This window comes from Mastigoproctus giganteus, chromosome 13 (genome assembly GCF_048544385.1).
Source record: "Mastigoproctus giganteus isolate SK-2022 chromosome 13, ASM4854438v1, whole genome shotgun sequence".
In the NCBI taxonomy this organism is placed as follows: domain Eukaryota; kingdom Metazoa; phylum Arthropoda; class Arachnida; order Uropygi; family Thelyphonidae; genus Mastigoproctus; species Mastigoproctus giganteus.
Window position 1 is genome coordinate 95,238,087 of NC_143587.1, and position 20,761 is coordinate 95,258,847.

A 20,761-nucleotide genomic window follows, 5' to 3' on the forward strand; every position below is an offset into this window, starting at 1 on the left:
TTTGGCTGATGCTGCATAAGCTTGCTTTCTTGCATCAAATGCCTCTACTAATGCTAATATTGATGATGGTATATCAAGCTTAATATCCAAGTTTGCAGATGATACAAAGGTTGGCAGGGTTGTTAAGGACACTACTGACGCTATGCTGCTGCAACAGGATCTGGAAAGGTTGAGCAGATGGGCTGAGAGGTGGCAAATGAAGTTTAATATTGAAAAATGTAAAGTACTACATATGGGAAACAGCAACCCTCAGAGCAACATACCAACTCTATGGTACTACACCGACAGTGGTAGACAATGAAAAGGACCTGGGGGTAATTGTGCAGGCAGATATGAAGTTCTCTGAGCAGTGCAGACGGGCTGCAGGAGTAGCTCATGGTGTCTTGTCAATGATATACAGGAATGTTTCTAGCAGGGATATGGAGGTGATTATTCCCTTGTATAAGACAATTCTCAGGCCACACCTTAAGTACTGTATACAGGTCTGGAGGCCTTATTTCAAGAAGGATGTAGAGCTGCTGGAACGAGTACAGAGAAGGGTAACAAGATTAGTGAATGGAACAAAGGGTTGCTCTTACGAAGAAAGGTTTAAGTTTTGCAAATTACAGTGTCTGGAGACTAGGCACTGGCGAGGTGATCTGATAGAGGCGTATAAAACCTTGAATGGTGTGAGCATGCTCAGTGCCGATGGGATTCTTCCTCTTGCTCAAAATAATCACCTGAGAGGGCATAAATTCAGATTGAGGAAAGACAGATGTAAGATAGATGTGCAGATATTTGCCTTGAGCCAGCAGGTAGTTGGTTGGTGGAACAGACTTCCATTCCTTGTTGTGGAAGTTGATAGCCTAAATAAATTTGAGGCTCAGCTGTACAGGTATTTCGAACGAACGGAGGGGTGAAATGTAAGTGGTTTTTTTTTTTTTTTTTTTTTGGCTGATGCTGCATAAGCTTGCTTTCTTGCATCACATGCCTCTGCTAATGCATGTGTAAAATTCATAATCACAATAACAATCACTCATTAGTTTTGTATGGTGCCCATTCATGCAACAGCATGAAGTCAGTGCACAAAGCAATACTCATTCTATGCACTGAGTAAAAAATTAAAAGGAACTATATAAGCAAGTATCTGAAAGTTTGAAAAAGGTGGAATATAATAGTGAGTGGTTGTTGGTAGTACAGTACTAAGAATGAAAACAGAACCAAAAGGAATGACATTAGCGCCAAGTATATATGCCAACAACAGAACATGAGGAAATTTATGAGCAAATAGAAAACTTAATTGAGTGAGATTGGGCAGGCAGATTTTGGGTGTTGGAATGCAATAGTTAGAGAAGGAAACGAGGGAAAATACGTGGGACATTATGGACTGGATAAACAGAATCAGAGATTGGAAAGGTTAACATTGTTTTGTGAACAGTTTAGCAGCATGAAAGGAGATATGCATGGAAAATGCAAGTAGATTTCAACTGGACTGTAGATACAGAAACAGATCAAAAACTCTTTTGCATAACCAGGGCCAGACATATATTCTGATTATGAATTAAAGTTGAAAAGGATTAGAGAGGTAAAGAAAGATGTGGGGAGAATAACAACACGTAAGGATATTTTGGAGGTGAAATTAAGAGAAAGGCTGTTATTATTATTATTGGAAAGAGATGATCAAATGGATAATCAAAATATAAATGAGTAAGTTTAAGAGACAATATAAAGAAAATTGTTCAGGAGGAAATAGCAAATAGGCAGGGAGATAAGAAAACTGTGGAGGCAGCAAATATGATAAGAGAAATGGGAAAATACTAATCCCAACGATTGCAGGAGGAGGTATAGAAAGATAATAATAGGCTTCAATGAGTAACAGATAAAGCAAGAGAGGAATAGTGGTATCGGTTTTGTAGGGAATTAGAAGTATTAGGAAGGTTAGTAAAATATAAGTATATAGATTTTTTTGCTGATTATTAAAAATGAATTTAATTACTTAAAAATGTAATATTAAAGTCTCAGCTGAGTCCCTTGAAGAATTGTAGGTGAGGATACTATCGAACCCTAATTCTCCCCCTCCTCTTGTCACGCCTAGGAAGAAGTCAGGGTATTGGGGAGACAAGGAACGAGAAAATATTAAGAAAAGCAAAGGAGATGGGTGGAATATATAAAGTAATTATGTGGCTCAAACAAGCAGGAGAAAGTGGATGGTTTTGATAATGTAGAAATAATGTTGTCAGTCATAATGGAACGAGAGGTCATTAAAGCATTAAAGGAAATAAAGAATAACAAGGCAGTAGGTATTAATGTTAGTAGTGGAAGTGGGTTTAAGGGAATTGAAAGAAAAATATAGGTTAATGTATGAACAAATAAAATGGCCAGAAGATTTTAAGACCACAGCAATAATACCAACAAAAAAGAAAAGCAATGTATTGAAATACAGTATAAATCTTTCAGTACTGAGTTTGGTATCACATGCAAAGATAATGCTAAAAATATTAAATAGAAGGATGATAAGAGGATGGAACAAATAGTAATAGTAGTAAAGGCAAGTGATGAAAGAAAGCAATCTTATATAGCATCAGCCAAAAAATAAGGTTCACCCATCCGTACCCTCCAAGAATTTGTCTAGTTCTCCCTTGAATTTATTCAACCCATCCACTTCCACAACAACAGATGGAAGACTGTTCCAACAACCAACCACTGCTGAAGTCAAACTTCCTCACATGTTTTCTGCAACCATCCTTCCTCAACTTGAATTTATGTCCACTCACACATAGTCTCAGCAAGTGGAAGAATACCATTAACATTCAGCATATCATCTGCAAACTTGGACATTGAGCCTGATATACCATCATCAATGTCATTAATAATTACAGAAAACAACAATGAATCCAACACTGAACCCTGGGGGGCTCCACTAATAACAGTCCATGAAGAGCAGTATCCATTGATTACCAATCTGTCTTCTCCCACTCAACCATCCCTTTATCGATAGTAGCAATTTGCCTCCAATGCCACACTGCTCCAATTTGTGCAGCAGTTTTCCATGTGCAACAGCAGTGCTTTTTTTTGTAAAAAAAAAAAACTCATTCCTTGCTATCAGGAAAAATTGAAAATTAAAAAGATATGAAAAGTACTCTAAAAATTTTTTTTTTCTTGATATTGTTACTTTAGTAATAATGTTTTTGGAATAAGAACAACAAATTTAGTATATTAACATAGTTTATTAGGCATAAATTTATTATTCAAGTATATAAAAAGATAAGTAAAATGTGAGTAAAATAAGTAAATAAATCGGTTAACTACCGAGTTTCGGGCACTCAGGATGAAGGGTCTGTAGTCACGAATGGACGTTAGTGTAGTATCTCAAATAGAGAGCTTTATGGTAACTGAAAAAAGTTTCTAGTACCCTGGCTTGGCCTAAAACTGAGGAACTAACGAAAACGTCTATTTGAGTCTTTCCAGTTGTTGTGAATAATAAAGGTGGGAGAAGCGATTAAAGTCTTGGAGAGGGGGTAGCGCTGGCAGGTGAGGGTCGTGCAAGACTCTGCGCAGGCGCCTCCCCACCACCGCCTCTTAAAACACTGGCTCTCTTTGTAGGGACAACTCCAGCTTTGAAAATTGTTAAAAATACTTCTCGTCGCAAAATTTATAAATGACCTTTATAGAATTATTAACTAACTATTTAGCAACCTTTTTGTCACCAAAAGGAGAGTTCCTCAGTACAAAGAAGCGCGCTGTCGAAGTGCAATTAAATTTTTTTTTTTTTTTTTTTTAATTTTAACACAAAAAGTAGGTGATAGATTTCAACCGGAATAGTTTTCTCTCTATAAGCATTGAATAATGCATAGCTAATTTGATTTTTAAATTTTTAGCTCCATTAGCGACGGAAATAGAGGGGGAGGGGACACGAAAATTACTCGCATTTTCCTGTCTGGCGTCGCCATTTTTAATTTTAAAAATATTTTAAGAGTATATTTTAAACCTACTCGTTGAAATCTTTCCAACGGTGTGTAATAAGCTATAGGTTGTCGAAAACATTCAACCATTTCGCAAACAAATTTTTGTCAACAACGATCAATATGGCGTTATGTTCTCACATCATGTACAAATCCATACAAAATTTCAAGTCAATAGGTTGAGTGGTTCCAGAGATACACTGCTGTGACAGACGGACAACCGAGTGACATTATAAGGGTCCTTCGTTAGACTACGGACCATAAAAATAATAAGTAAAAATAGTTTCATAATAAAGTTTTTGTAGAATATTCCAAATTTTTATTAAATTCTCATCCGGCATCCTGTGCCGACTTCTTTTCTTCCTTTGTGTGTCGGTTGCTGAATGACGTTTCCGAAGCAGCCACGAATCGACACTGTACTTTGTTGGATCGAAGCAGGTCAGCGGGGGGCCTACAATTATAAGAAACAGTAGTGAAGAAACTGTTTTTGTCATCAACGAAGTTCTGGTTGGGCTAGCGATCAGATTCATTTGTGAAAATCCTCGTTCACATTCACTCGATAAAATTGGTATCGTACTCAGAGCGTCCATCAAATGCTTCAATTCTTCCGAAACCATCTTTTCAATTAGGTATTCACGAAATCCACAAATCATTTAACTGTAACTTTATCCACAATTTTCTAACTTCATTTTCACCAAATGCCAACAGTTCATGTTTAGAAGGTTTAATACCTTCGTTGTCCTCGTTTTCCTTCTGTCGTCATCGGTATTAACTGTCCAAAATGTCAGTGTCATTCGGATATTCAGGTACTGTGACCATGTAAACAGAGATAGGGAGATTTTCCGGAAAAATGTGGATAACGCACTTCCGCGAAACAACAGGTGATTATTTGTCGGGGTAAAAGTAAATCACGCTCTCCTAATTCTCAAACGGGGCGCTTCCAGTTGATTCAGAGTGGTGTCCAATCTACAGCCCGCCTGGAAAGTGAACTAAAACATCATTTTAAATTTTGTTAATTATCAAAAAAAATTTCTCGTTAAATGTTTTGTTCAGTGAATATAATTGTGTATTGTACTTAATAAAAGTTTCGAATATTTTCAATTTTACTTTTACATGCAACAAGATATGGAAAATGTAACACTAAAATAATCTAACTTTGAATTTTTTTTATTTTTTTTAATATGGCGCCTGTACGGAAAAGGTTGGACACCACTGCAGTAGAAGGTGGACCAGAGCCCATTGGGAATACGAAGTCCCCCTTGATCTGCTGACTAGCGCGACTTCTCGGTATGCCCATTGGGAATACGAAGTCCCTCTTGATCTGCTGACTAGCGCGACTTCTCGGTATGTGGAACAGCTGGTCGGATAGGTTTTACCAGGTACCACTAAGTTGCAGAATGGTAATCACTTTAGCTCTCTTAATTCGCGCAGCAGCACTAATTGCCTGAAGGCCAGAAATGCGAATAGTGGGTACCGAGTTAATTCTCTCCTAATCCGTTCGCTAAATGAAAATTTTCTTCGCTCAACGGAAACTATTTTAAATATAACTTCCAGGGGAATTCAAAATGATTCGCTATAAAAGGACTTCGTTAAACAAAGGTCCGACTGAGTAATTTAGAATTATAAAAATGGTTATACAGTTTTATATATAAAATATCTTAATACAGTGAAAAATGCAAATTTAGTTAAATAATTTTAAGCTTATTTGAACAGTAGGTAAACATGTGAAAAAAATTTACGGAATATTACAAATTTCGGTGTGCACTGCTTCCAAATGTCACACGTCACAAAAGGTGCCGGACGCACCTGACGCACCTTTTGTGACGTTGCGTCCGTCCCAAAAAAAGCACTGTCGTAGCAACAGTATCAAAAGCCTTTCTAAAATCCAAGTATATGATATCAAAATTATTCTTTGCATCCAGTTCCTTTGTGACCACATCATAGTATCCAATGAAGTTGCTCAGACAAGCCTTCCCCTCAACGAACCAATGCTGTGTCCGAGCTATAACTGAAGTCTTGTCCAGATGATCCTGCAATGCTTCTTTAACCAGTGCCTCCATTAAGTTCCCTGGAATTTTTTTTTTTTTTTTATGTAAACCCCAAACACGAGAGGTATTAGAACCTATAGTACTCAGTACCGTGCTTGGGTTGGAGGTTGAGAAGACGAAAGAAGATATTTGTTGACATTGGACTTGAACTTCTGTAGACTGTAATTTTCAGGAAATACAGTACGTATGAAGGAAGCAGAGGCGGATTTAAAGGCGGGCCCTGGGGCCCGACTTCTGAAGGGCCCACGCAAAACCCCAACAAATTAGTTGAACGTATTAGTTCAACTATAATAATATATTCAACTATTAGTTCAAAACTTTGTGATTATTATTATGCTATTATTAATTATATTATACATATATTATATTCAAATTTTATTGGAAATAAAACATTAATAGTACATAATTTTTATTTATTTAAAAAAATGATTAACATGTATTTTAATTTTCCCTGTTTCTCTCTTTTTTTTTTAAGGGGCCCAATATTTTCTTCTGCGCCCGGGGCCTCAATCGACCTTAATGCGCTCCTGGAAGGAAGGTTGTTCCAGAAAGCGGCAGTTGAATGAATAAACGAGGAAGATGAAAAGGTGGTTCTGTGAGTTTGAAGTTGAACAGTATATGGATGTTGGCTGGTGGCGGCACGTGTTCGGATTGTTTTGAAAGAGAGAGCGGTAATTATAGAAGCCAATTCAGAAGAACAGTGCCCATGGAAGTACAAAGGGTACTAGGAAAGTTTTGCAATACAGCTTTGTTTATTTAATTTTTTCAAAGTAATTTCCTCTACATTCAATACACCTCTCCATCCTCCGAAATCAATCTTTAAACCAGTTCTGCCAAGTTTCACTAGGGAGTAAAGCACACTCGTTGTCCCAAGCCCGTAGAAGGTCCTCATCACTGGAAAACCGCCTCCCTTTTAGCTTCATTTTCACATGCGGGAACAGTGCAAAGTCGCAGGGAGCAAGGTCTAGACTGTAGGGAGGGTGCTCGAGAAGTTTCAATCCTGTCGTGGTCAAATATTCGGTGCAGGCTTTGGCGCGGTGAGCTGGAGCATTTTCGTGATGGAGGTACCAGGTGTCCATTCTTGACTTTGGCCGCAGGTTCTTCATAGATCCAATGACTTTAGGCAGGCATTGTTCAGTATACCACTTAGCTGTGACTGTCTTCTGCGTGTCCAAAACGACACGTTCCACAATTCCACTCGATTTGAAAAATACAGCTATCATTTTCTTCTTTACAGATCGGGATTTTCTGACAATTACGGGTGTGTCGTCATCATCAAAGACCCAAACTTTGTTTTGAGCCTTGGTCGGCAGATCGTAATAGTACAGCCAAGTCTCGTCACCTGTCACGATGTTGTTCACATACCGAGATTGTCCCTTATCAAACATTTTTAACATCTCCTGGCACCAAGTCACACGTCGTGTCATCTGCTCTTCAGTCAGTTGATGCGGCACCCAGAGACAACAAAGTTTCTTCACGTGCAAATGATCTTGCAGAATCGAACGAATTGCTGGTGCATTTAGGCCCAAAGTATCCTCTATCTGCTGGTAGGTCACTCGCCTGTTTTCATCAACCATTTTCCTCACAGCAGTAACGTTTTCCTCTGTAACTGACGTTCGTGGCCTTCCCGGCCTCTCAGAATCCTCCAGAGTGAAATTTCCCCTTTGGAATTCTCTATACCACCTGAATATCGTTGTACGATGTGGACAATCATCAGCTAGTGCAAGAGTCATTTCTTCTAAGCACTGGTCTATGGTTAAAATACGCACGAAATTATACCGCAAAACTGTCCTTATCTCATTTCGTGACCACGATGCCATCGCAAGCACTTTACACTCTCACTACTAATGAATAACTGAGCCCATCGACTTGGCGCGGCGGCTACTATGCAGGTATGAACATGTCTCAACATGCAGCAACAGGCAGCTTCCTGTGATTCATTGTTGCGTCATATTGCAAAACTTTCCTAGTACCCTTTGTATCGGTAGAAGAGGCATGCAGGAGAAACAGTGCGTCTATGAGACAGCGAGTGGAGAGACTCTGTTAGAGATGAATCATTAATTAACCTAACTGCCCTCTTCTGAATGGAATCTAGAAGCCTGAGAGAGGTTTTGGGGTCACCACCCCAGATGTGGGAACAATATTCCATGGCAGGGCGGATTTGCGATTTATACAGAGTGAGCAGCTGTTTGGAAGAAAAGTAACGCCGAGAGCGAAAGAGAAAACCAAGTTTTTTAGATGCCGAGGAAGCAATATTTGTAATGTGCCTATGCCAAGAGAGATTAGAAGTCGGGGTAATCCCCAAAAGAGATATATCATTCAAAGAAATCGGAATGTCACTAAAGATAAGCATAGGAGCAGAAGAATCCTTTTTGCGAGATATAAGACAAGACTGAGTTTTAGAAAGGTTGAAATCAACTAAGTTGTCTTTGCCCCACTGGAGAATTACCTGAAGATCGGAATTTAAGGAATTGGTAGCAGATTTTCGAGAAGTTGAAACTGATTGAGCAGGACATGGTTTCTCAAAATGGAAAGTGGAATGCGATGTGCTAGCCTCAGCAAAACTATGGATAGGATTTCCAGTCAATGGAAGAAGGTCATTAATATACAAGAGGAAAAGAGTGGGGGAAAGAACTGAACTTTGGGGGACACCGGCATTAGTGGAGAAGTTAGAAGACAGAGAGCCATTTACCATCACCCTCAGTGAGGGATCACAGAGAAAACTGGATAACCAATTACTAAAAACAGTTGGCAAACCATAAGATGGAAGCTTGTTTGGAAGACCTTTATGCCAAACACGATCGAAAGCCTTTGATATGTCAAGAGCAACTACTTGTGTTTCCCCGAACTTTTCCATTGAATTAGTACATAATTGGGTAACGTAAGCAAGAATATCACCAGTGGATGGACACTGACGGAATCCATAGTGGCGATCATTGATCAGACGGAAGGTTTCTATGTAGTTTAAGATTTGGCGGTTAATTGATTTCTCCATTACTTTAGAAAGAGTAGAAGTAATTGCAATGGGACGATAATTGGATGGGAGAGATTTGTCACCCTTTTTAGGAACTGGCTGTATATGAGCAAATTTCCAAGCAGCAGAAAAAACACCTTTGGAATAAGAAAGTGAAAAAAGGCGGCAAAGAATAGGAGTAAGTTCAGGAGCACAGGTTTTGAGAACAAGTGGAGAAATACCATCAGGACCTGGAGCTTTCTTAGCATCAAGATTCATCAAAACCCTTCTGATATCCTTTTGAGGAAGACCACAGGAGGCATTGAATGGAGCGTGTTGGGAATGGTGGGAGGTGTTTACCAAGATCATTAATACATGAGCTGGAAGAAAAATGGGATGCTAGCAGGTCAACTTTATCCTTGGCTGAAGTGGCAACAGAACCATCTGGTTTGGACAGAGGTGGGAGCAGAGATGGGCAAAAGTTGCGGCCAATAGCTTTGGCAAGAGACCGGAATATAAGTTAAACTAACAGATTCTGTAATTACTTGTGTAACCCTTTGATACTCTTTTGTGAATTGGGGTCACATTGGCATCTTCCGTCCATGGGTACCTCCCCTGGGTCCGAGGAAGCTCTGATAATTATGGCTAATGGTTTGCTTACTTCCTTTGCTGGGATGAGAGGGTAGGCTTAATAATTTAACATCACAGTTAAATATTAACATTTTCTTCCTGAGATGTAGTAACACAGGCTCATGAGATTCTGTGTATAAGTTTGGTTACATTCTTGCCCAGTTATCTTTATTGATAGACATGATACATTTTGAAAAAAAAAGACCTGCAATTAGTGTAAAGGAAACATTTGCTTTTGAAAGTTGAGATTTTAAAAAATATATATGAGAAATATTTTTTAAAAATTGAATGCTAAATAAGACAAATATTTTTAAAGCTCTTCCAAATAAAATTTAATTTTCAAATGTCTTTTTCGTTATTCATTGATGAAATAAGTCCCGCGTGTTTTCCCCGGTCAAGCTCCAGTCCGGGTGAAACGGATTTATTTCCCTTATGTGGTGAATACTATAAGGTATATGCCGCATAATAATGAATAAATGTTGTATTTCTTTCAAGTCCAAGTCTCTGTTCAAAAGACGTCTAGAACACCTAATAGTCTGGTTTTCGAGAGGGCCTCTACGCTGAAAGACAGGACCTCGCTTTCTGTAGAAGATATTTGTAGGGCACTGAATTTGTGTGACCGCAATGATACTCAACAATTCTTTATATCGGCACATCCATGGCCCAGCGACGGTTGATCCTGTGGGTTCCATCGTAATCAATGTTTCTATGGAGGAACTAGAAATGAATATTATTTTGTCGGTTCCAATTCGACTCCGAAGGCGATATATTTAAGATGGTTCCTGAGCTGGATATCATAAATTTTCTCTTTCTTGGTGATTCCTTTCTACTTCTCTCTCTCTCTCTCTCTCTCAGGGTAACTTGGAAAATTTTTTTTTTTTTTTTTGGCTGGTGCAACATAAGCTTCAGGCTTCCTTGCACCATATGGATAATAATTAATTAATTACATGTGTTTGCGATCATTTCCCCTGGGGTGGAACTTTAATCCTTCGTTATCTCTATTCTCCTTCTTCCCCATCCAAGTTTTGTGAAAATGGAGGCAGATATTTTTTCCTTCCTGGATGTGATGTTACATCATGTAGGTTCAATCCTCAAAATTTGTTTTCAGGAGGCCTGCATGTGAAAGCAAATTGACTAATCCCTGTCCACCCGCCGTCCTGACACTTGCTGTTTAGTCGAGCATGGCTCATTCTACTTTGTCCTATAGGGATATCAAAATTGTCAAAGGGAAAATTTAATGAGGTATGGATATTCTTCCTATGTTTTTGACAGGCTTTAACTGCATGCTCGCGATTTTGGGTTGTAGTAATATCCCTCTTCAGGCTACATTAAGCCCTTTTCAATTGCTTACAAATCCAAATTCCGAATATATCTGAGTGACTTTTTTTTGAGTGAAAACTCCTATCCCTTTGACCGAGGTAAAGAGTTCGCAAAACTTCCCTCTTTGCTCATGGCTCGGAAAGCTTCATGTTTTTTTACAGCAGGTTCTAGCTGTCACAATAAACGAATCTGCATCCATCATATTATGGAGTCGATTTGATTGATTTGGTAGTTGTTGGCGCATCGGCTTCTGTGGCCATATTGCACCTCCCAAGGTTTTTTTGCAGTACTTTGATCCAAGCCCGAGGCGGGAATCGAACCCGCGACCTTTGGGTTGCCGGGTAGGTACTTTACCCACTCGGCTAGCCCGGTCGGCTATTATGGAGTCTACTATCATATATATGGTTAGACACACGCAAAACACACCACAGCACACTATGAATATAAAGAGGGATTAACAGGATGGAGATGAATTGGCGTTCAGAAACCACTCAACATGAAAAAGAAAAAAAAATAAATAAATAAATAAATCAGATTACTGTTGCTAATGCATGTTGTTTACCGCCAGATTTGCCTTTATTTTATTTTAATTTATTTGAAGTATTATCGTGCCCTGTTACCACTATCTGATGAGTCCCGTTTTAGCCTACAAGAGATTTATATTTATACTGCATTTGTCAAAGGAAATATACATTCAGGTAAACTGCTCGACACAATTAAAAAAACATTGTTTTTCATGAATGTTTTATTGCGAAGTGTCGCCGAAGGTGAATATTTGATATAATAGGCATCCTGGCATGCAAATTCCGCGTATCCAATAGAAGCCGATCTATCACTTTGCAGAGCCGCACATTATGCAAATTATTCATGCCTATAAAAACAAGGGTTGCAACATCGCTTCTTCTCCGTTTTTTGGGCTTGCGAAATGTATAGCCACATCTCCAGCAATAGAGATGCCAAGTCGTCGTTTAGATGATTCTTCGAGCTGGAGGGCCGTTGGACGACTTGAAGGTTGGCAGTCTAAAGCGGAGATGGCACATTCTCTTAATGTGTCACAGTGTCGTCTCAGTACTATGGAAACAGTTTTAGGAAAGCGGAAACCATTAAAAGAGCTGGCCAAGGTTGCTCGAAGGCTACGTCAACCAGAACAAACTGCTATCTGGCTCTAACAGCAAGATGCAACCCTACATTGTCCTGCCGTTTCTTCAGGTTGATGCAGCCACAGGTGAAAACATTTCAAACCGGACTGACTTAAGAAGGCTCAATTCGATTAGACTCTATGCTAAGAAGCCAGTGGTTTGTATCCCATTAACCCGAAACCACCTCTGAGCTCATCAAAACCAGTGCCATGAACATGTGAATAGGAGCCCTGACAAACGAGGTACAGTTTTGTTCTCTGAGTCCCGTTTTATCCTACAAATAGATTCGACGCTATTTCATCTGGAGACACGAGCAATGTGGTACCATCCCTCCAACATCAGAGAAAACGACACTTAAGGTGGAAGTGGTGTTCTCGTGTGGGGCGGAATAATAATCTACGGCTGCACCCCTTCTTCATGTTTTGTTAGGTGTACCGTAACTGTGCAGCGGTACCGAGAACAGATCCTCAAACAAGGATGTGTGACTCCTTAGGGGTGCAGTTGGTCCAGATTTTCTTTTCGTGCTTGACGATATTGCATATAGAGTTGATCAATCACTAAGGTGATTGATCAGTTAGCTGCGCTAATGGAAGAATGGGATTTCTTGACGCCCTTGTATCGAGCATGGTTCACCGCTGTGAGGCCTGTTTAGCCATTGGAGGGATCATATGCCGTACTGACATTGTGACCGTATTTTTGGCATCTTGTATCGACCTGTGTAATGCGACCTTTTTGATAATTCTTATGCAGCTCATGCTGCTGTTGTTGTTTTTTGGTGCAAGGGCTACTTGGGCCATATTGCACCTATCACCGTTATGTTACATATGCATGGTAATTGTGATGGCACTACTCAAAAACGATCATAAAATTCTATCTTTTTCGTAAAATGAAGAGAACCCCAGTAGATTAGCGTCGTTACCTATGATGTGGCAGAGTGTCAAAGGTTCTTTAAGGTTTGGCAGAGAGCTAAAAGAGACATGGCGGGCAGTGGTGTATAAAGTACACTCAATAAGAATATGCTTCATTGTGAGTGGACAGTTGCACTGTGTGCATTGTGGAGGATCGTTACCTGTGAGGAGATAAAGGTGTGTAAGATGACTGTGGCCAATTCGCGCTCTGGTTAAGATTACTTCCTCTCTCCTGTTTATACGGAAGCTGGAGGTCCATGGTTGCGGTTCAGGTTTTATTTGGCGGAGTTTATGGTGCGTTTGGGCTTGCCATTGAAATCTCCCTCGTTCTTTACACATTCTTCGAATGTTACTTTTGTAGTCATGATATGGAATGTAATACTGTGATAATTCTCTGTTGGATGGATGTTTACCGGCATAGTCAGCCCATTCGTTTCCTGGTATCCCAGCATGGCCTGGGATCCAGCAGAAAATGGCCACTCGTTGGAGTTCTTGAAGATGCATCAGTTTGGATTTTATGACAGCTCATGTAGATGTCCCTTATACCTGTGTGACGTTTCTCGCTATCTCCTAATTTAATTGTTATTCTATTGTACACCATTTAACCCTAGGGACTCACATCTGGTGAGTATGGGCTTGGTACCCCCAGGGTCCTGAGCTGGATATCATAATTTTTCTCTTTCTTGGCGATTATCTTCTACTTCTCTCTCGGGGTAATTAAATTTTTTTTTTTTTTTTCGTTGGTGCAACATAAACCTCAGGTTTCCTTGCAGCATAATAATAATATTAAGAGACATGATGTCCCAGTGGTTATGACACAGGACTACCAGCCTGATAGACACTGGTTTGAGTACTGCCTTGGCAGAAGCGAACGCGGATCCATCACGCTGGGAGACCGGTATAATTAATAGTAATAAATTAGAATAATAATAATAAATAAATTAATAGTAATAAAAAATAATAAAATAAATAATCATGTGAAAGTTGCTCTAAGGGACCTACTTGCCCCAAGGTCGGAGTGGCGGCTGAGGCAGATTGTGGCGCCATCTGGCGTCACTCGCGAGAAATACCACTGGACATACGCCGAAGCTAAACAGGTCCTCCATAGATGGATGATGTCACAGAGAAATATTAATCTTACTGCATCGATTGTGGCGCAGGATAAAGTCACTCGCGTTCAGGCCTTAGGCAGACGCGTCGGTTCGAAAAATCAGAGACGGCCTCCCGAGGTAGACAGTGGGGCTGTTCCCAGTAGGGCTACCACAAGAGAAGGGCAAGACCATCCAGCCCCACCAACTGGAAGTGCTTACTGTGCAACTGCGCTAGTGACCACCCAGGAAGGGAGAAAACGCCAACACATGAAGTGGAGCATCGAAATGAATACACATCATGCAAGCATACTACAAAATAACGAAGCTGGAGACCAATACGACAACATACAGGGCGAGAGTGCCTACCAAGTGGCTGGAATGATTCCCGGTTATTCAGGTCATCTTACAGAGGACCAGAGAAGGGCAATCATCACAAAGAACCTGACAGCTTCTGCAAATCTTGGAAAAAGTCAAGCAGGACGTGAGCGATCAACTACAAAGAATAAGTAATACGGAACCAGAGGAGGAAGAGTAAGAAGAAATACAACCCACAGCAGCTGAAGTGGAAACAGACGAGGTCATGATATCCAGAATAGAGGACGAATGGAAGGCCCTACCAGAATTGGAAGGAATGGACCCCACAACGACACGTGATACCGGAGCAGAGGCCGAATAGACCACCTGAATCGGCACATAACACCGAATTACCTCGACAGCAATGATGCCACACTGGAGGCCATACAAACAACCCTGTATTGTGCAGCGGTAGCAGCCACGAGAATTAATGGAAGAGAAGCGAGAGACCAGCAGCAGAAGAATCGAAAACAGAAGGAACCACCAGCTTGGGAAAGAAGACTTCAGCAGAAGATAGAAGAATTAAGAGTCAAGATAAGTCAATTTACCCAGTACCAACGGGGCAATTAATTGGAAAAGTGAAGAGCATCCTCAAGAAAGAGTGTTCACAGCAAACATGAGACAAAAAAATCAGAGAATAGGAGAGTACTTGGACACATTGAAGAATCTCCTTGCATTCAGCAAGCGACTACGCCGATACAAAGAGAGCTCCCAGAGGAAAATAAACAATTGAATCTTCGATGACGACCAAAAAACTGCTACAGGAATCTTGGGTACAACGGGAAAGAAGGGAATGGACCACCCAAGAAGAAGGCGATTGAGGAGTTCTGGGGAAACATATGGAGCAGGGAAGTAAGACATAACAGCCGACCCCGTGGATAGAACTAGAACGCAAGAAAACCAAAGACGTACAAGAAATGAAAGGGTGGGAGATTCGGGAAGAAGTAAAACAGACGATCAAGAACTTTCACAACTGGAAAACTCCAGGAATAGGTAACGTCCACAATTACTGGTACAAGAAGCTCACCTGCATACATAAGCACCTGGCAGAGCAGTTCACCCGAATGACAAGTCACCCAGAGACAATCCAGCTGCATTACCAGGAAGATATCAGACCACTTGGAGAGCCAAAACATAATGGCCGAAGCAGAAAGGATGCAAGCGGCTGAGCAAAGGATGCAAGGAGCAATTAACCATAGTTATGGAGCAAGCCTACAAGAAGCGCTGCAACATGTACACAGCCTACATCGATTATCGCAAGGCCTTCGACTCCGTGCCTCATAGCTAGCTAATAGAGGCGCTGAACATTTACAAAGTCAATCCGATAGTGATAAACTTCCTAGGAGAAACGATGGCGAAATAGAGTACCACCATTAAGGTCAAAACATCACAACCAGGATAGTCCCCATCAGGAGAGGAATCTTTCAGGGAGATACTCTGAGTCCATTGTGGTTCTGTCTAGCACTTAACCTGCTATCTACCATGCTCAACAGTAGCAAGTACGGATATCACCTCAAAGAAGGAAGGAAGAACCTGTACACCCTCACCCACCTGTTCTACATGGATGACATCAAGCTCTACGTGGGAACCGAGAAGCACCTTCAGCAACTACTCCAGATCGCCGAAGAATTCAACAATGATATTAGGATGGAATTTGGTCTAGACAAGTGCAGGACCCATGGATTGCGCCAAGGAAAATTTGTCAACCGAAACTACCAGCTGCAGAATGGTAAAGATATCGAAGCCATGGCACAGGGAGAGGCCTATAAATATTTGTGGATGATGCAGGCTCAACAGTTACAGGACAAGGAAATTAAGGCCTGCCTGACTGAAAAATATCAGAGATTCAGAAGCCTGCTGAAAGCAAAGCCGAATGGAGGGAACACAGTTAAAGCCATTAACAAAAAAGTGCAGACCACAGGCTTAGACATATGTGAAGGTGAGAAATTAATTACGTCATTAGAAGCGTTCGTGAGCAACATACGAGAACAATCAGATCAAAAACTAAACGAATACGAGGAGACAGCCAAAAAATTAAGTACTAGTGTGGAAAAAGAATACAGTGATTTAAAAAAAAAAGACGTATTACTTCAAAATTTTCGGATAAATCTACAGAGAAAGTTTCGCTAAATGGAGCAGAAAATTTTAAACGGGATACGCTAAACGTTGCATTAGATAAGTTGATTATGGATTTATACAGAAGAGGCCATGTCTATGGGGCATTTAGCAAAAGATTCAAATTTTTAATGGATTTGCAAGACATTAATATCGAAAATATTGACTTGGAAAGTGCACGTAACGTTATTGATTATTCTTCGGATGACATAGACGAACATTTAGTCAATGAATGCATTCAATTAAAATCCTACTTACAGACTAAGCCAGACTCATACGGGGATATATTCAAGCTAATTTATGAAAAGAAACTTGTCGATGTTCTTCCGAATTGCTATACAATCTTAAAAATTTTTCTGGCGTTGCTAATCACCAGCTGTGAGGCGGAGCGATCCTTCTCCAGGATGTCTTATATAGAAAACAAATATAGGACAACAATGACGAATGAAAGATTAAATTATTTATCAATCCTTTCCATAAACTGTGATTTAACCAAAGAATTACAATGTGATGATCAAATAAAAGAATTTGCAGCGAAAAAATGAAATGCAGAAGAGTTACTCTTTAAATATCTTTAATGTATAAAAAATACTCACATTATATAACTCCTAGAATGTTTTATTTATTTTATTTTTAAGAATAAGTATTATTTTTGTTTTTTTTTCTTAGTCTTTATTCTTGACCTGAGAATTTGTTGTTTCGTTTGTTTTTTTTGTTACTAAAAGTAATATCTAATACATTTTATTTTTATTTGTTTGGTGTTTGTTATGTATACAAAACCTTTTTTCATTATACTAAAAGTAATATCTAATACATTTTATTTTTATTTGTTTGGTGTTTGTTATGTATACAAAACCTTTTTTTCATTATAACTGTATATAAAGGTTTGTATATCCAAGTGCATCAAATAAAATAAAAAAAGGTCTTCAATATCTGTTGCCTATAATTTTTCCTATTTAAAAAAGGGTAAAAAAAGTTTTTTGACAAAATGGCAAATGAGCCGCCACAATTAACCCAAATTTGGGTTAATTGGGTAAGCCCCCAAACAGTGTTAGTCCAGGGCCCCCAAAGTTAAGGGTCCGCCTCTGGCCGAAAGTGACAGTTTATATCCTGCCTTGACTGCAGCTGGTAGTGTTGGAGAACTAAAAGTTAAAATTATACTATGGGTAGGGAATAAACTGCCATCTTTTCGGATCATGATCCTTTTTGCCTAAGTGACTTTTTGATTTTTAAGTTCCAGGACTATTTCATCTTCAGGAACGTTCAATAAATCCCATTCAGTGATCACTCCCTTTGAAGAATTGAGGGTGGTATGTGGTGTGATTTGAACAGGGAGTCACTCAAAGATGTCAGACATAATAATAGTGTCGAGGATTGGTGGTCTCTAATAAATCTCCAGATTGCAGACGCTTCACCATTTTTGGTGAACCTGTGGCATGTTCAAGGCATCTCTGAATGGCGAAGGGGGAGAGCTTGCCCACAGGTTCTGTTCACAGAGAATGTATCATGAGGAATACAGGTAATTCCTGTCTGCCAGTGTCTTTCTTCAATCTCTTCGAGAGAGAAAAGTCATGGTCAGTGTCACAATTGTCATTTGGTTGAGAGTTCTTTGGCTGTAACATGGAAATTCATTTGTTTTCATCTCTGCTTTTTTAGCCTTGAGGGTTGGTTTATCGGCCCTGCCACGTAGAGGCAGGAGTGGTGCCACCAGTGACCAAGTGGTTGTTTAAATTAGTAGAGTAGGTTAGGAATAAATATAAAGACTAAGAAAAGAAAGGTGGATTTCCTTTCTTGGTTCTTAATTTTGACCTCTAAACTGCAGACCCACTTGTTTTTCCTATTTTTTTTTTTTTTATGAAAACCACAAACACGAGAGGTATTAAAACCTATAGTACTTAGTACTGCGTTTGGATTGGAGGTTGAGAAACGAGGAGATATTTGTTGACATTGGGCTTGAACTTCTGTAGACTGCAATTTTCAGGAAATGCATATGAATGTTGTTTCAGAAAAGGACAGTTGAATGAATAAACGAGGAAGATGAAAAGTTGGTTCTGTGAGTTTGAAGTTGGATAGTAAATGGATGTTGGCAGCACGTGCTCCGACTGTTTTGAAAGAGAGAGCGGAAATTATAGAAGCCAATTCAGAAGAACAGTGCCCATGGAAGTATCTGTAGAAAAGATATGCTGCAGAAACAGTACGTCTATGAGCGGAGAGACTCTGTTAGAGATGTCATTAATTAACCTAATCGTCCTCTTATGAATGGAATCTAGAAGACAGAGGTTATGGGGGAACTGGCCCAGATGTGGGAACAATATTACATGGTAGGGCAGGTTTGCAATTTCTACAGAGTGAACATCTGCTTGTAAGAAAAGTAACAACAAAAGCGAGAAAGAAAAAACCAATTTTTTTAGATGCAGATGAAGCAATATTTGTAATGTGCTATTGCCAAGAGAGATTAGAAGTCGGGGTAATCCCAAAAAGACTGAATAAGAATCGGATTGTCACCAAAGATAAGCATGGGCAGAAGAATCTTTTTTGCGATATATAAGACTAGATTGAGTTTTAGAAGGTTTGAAATCAACTAAGTTGTCTTTTCCCCACTGGAGAATTACCTGGAAATCGGCATTTAAGGAATTGGTGGCAGATATTTGAGAAGTTAAAACTGATTGAGTAGGGCAAGGTTTCTCAAAATGGAAAATGGAATGCAATGTGCTATCACCGGCAAAACTATGGATAGGATTTCCAGTCAATGGAAGATCATTAATATACAAGTGGAAAAGAACTGAACCTTAGGGGACACCAGCATTAGTGGAGAAGTTAGAGAGCCATCTACTATCACCTTCAGTGAGTGATCAGAGAGAAAATTGGATAACCAGTTACAAAAAAAACAGTTGCCAAATCATAAGATGGAAGCTTGTTAAGAAGACCTTTAAGCCAAACACGATCAAAAATCTTTGAGATGTTAAGAGGAACTGCTTGTGTTTCACCAAACTTTTCCATTGAATTTGTTCATGAATGGGTAACATAAGCCAGAATATCACCAGTCAATCGACAATGATGGAATCCATACTGGCGATCGTTGATCAGACGGAAAGTTTCTAGGTAGTTTAAGAGTTGGCAGTCAATTGATTTCTCCATTACTTTAGAAAGAGCAGAAGTAATTGCAATGGGAGGGATTTGTCACCCTTTTTAGGAAATGTCTGGATATGAAAAATTTCCAAGCAGAAGGAAAAAACCTTTGGAATAAGGTGAAAAAAAGGCGGCAAAAAACAGGAATAAGTTCAGGAGCACAGGTTTTGAGAACAAGTGGAGAAATACTATCAAGACCTGGAGCTTTCTTAGCATCAAAATTCGTCAAAATCCTTCTGACATTCTTTTGACAGAAGACCACAGGAGGCATTGAATGGAGCATGTTGGGAATGGTGGGAGGTGTTTTACCAAGATCATTAGTACACGAGTTGGAAGAAAAAATGGAATGCTAGCAGTTCTGCTTTATCCTTGGCTGAAGTGACAAGAGAACCATCTGGTTTTGACAGAGCTGGACAAAAGTTGTGGCCAATAGCTTTGGCAAGAGACCAGAATGCTCGGCTACCATTAGGGCAAGAAACAAGTTTTCTACTTTTAGCCTGTTCAAAATCTAGTCTGGATTGATTAATAACTGCTTTATAATTGTTGTGAGCTTTGGTGTAAGCAGAAAATGAAACTGAAGAATTGGAAACAAGCCGATTACGATATGCAACATTCTTCTCTCGAACAGCCTTAGCACATTTATTGGAAAATCAAGGTTTGGATAAATGACAAGATTTTAAAGTGGAGTGTGGAATAAAGAATTCCATTCCTACAAGAATAATTTCATTAACACGATCTGAGCAAATGCTGGCATCAGAAGAGTTTGAAAGAGTAATCCGACCAAGGAAAAGAAGAAAAGAAATCTCGCAGGTCATCCCATTTTGCATTCTTGTAATGCCAAACAACATGAGGTTGGGAATAGCCATGAGATAAAGGCTCCATTGGAGAAGAGACAATCACCAAGTTGTGATCTGAGGTGCCTAAAGGAGCACTCACTTTGACCATACAGTTAGAAGGGTTGTTTGTGAGAAAAAGATCAAGTGTGTTGGCTGTATGGTTAGGATTGGCCAGTATTCTGGTAGTAAATGAACAATCTGTGGAAGGTCATTAGTAATTGCAAACATCTCAGTATTTTGACCAGCTGGGTTGGTGTGACTAGGAAATGGAAGCCAGCTGGAGTTGTGAACATTAAA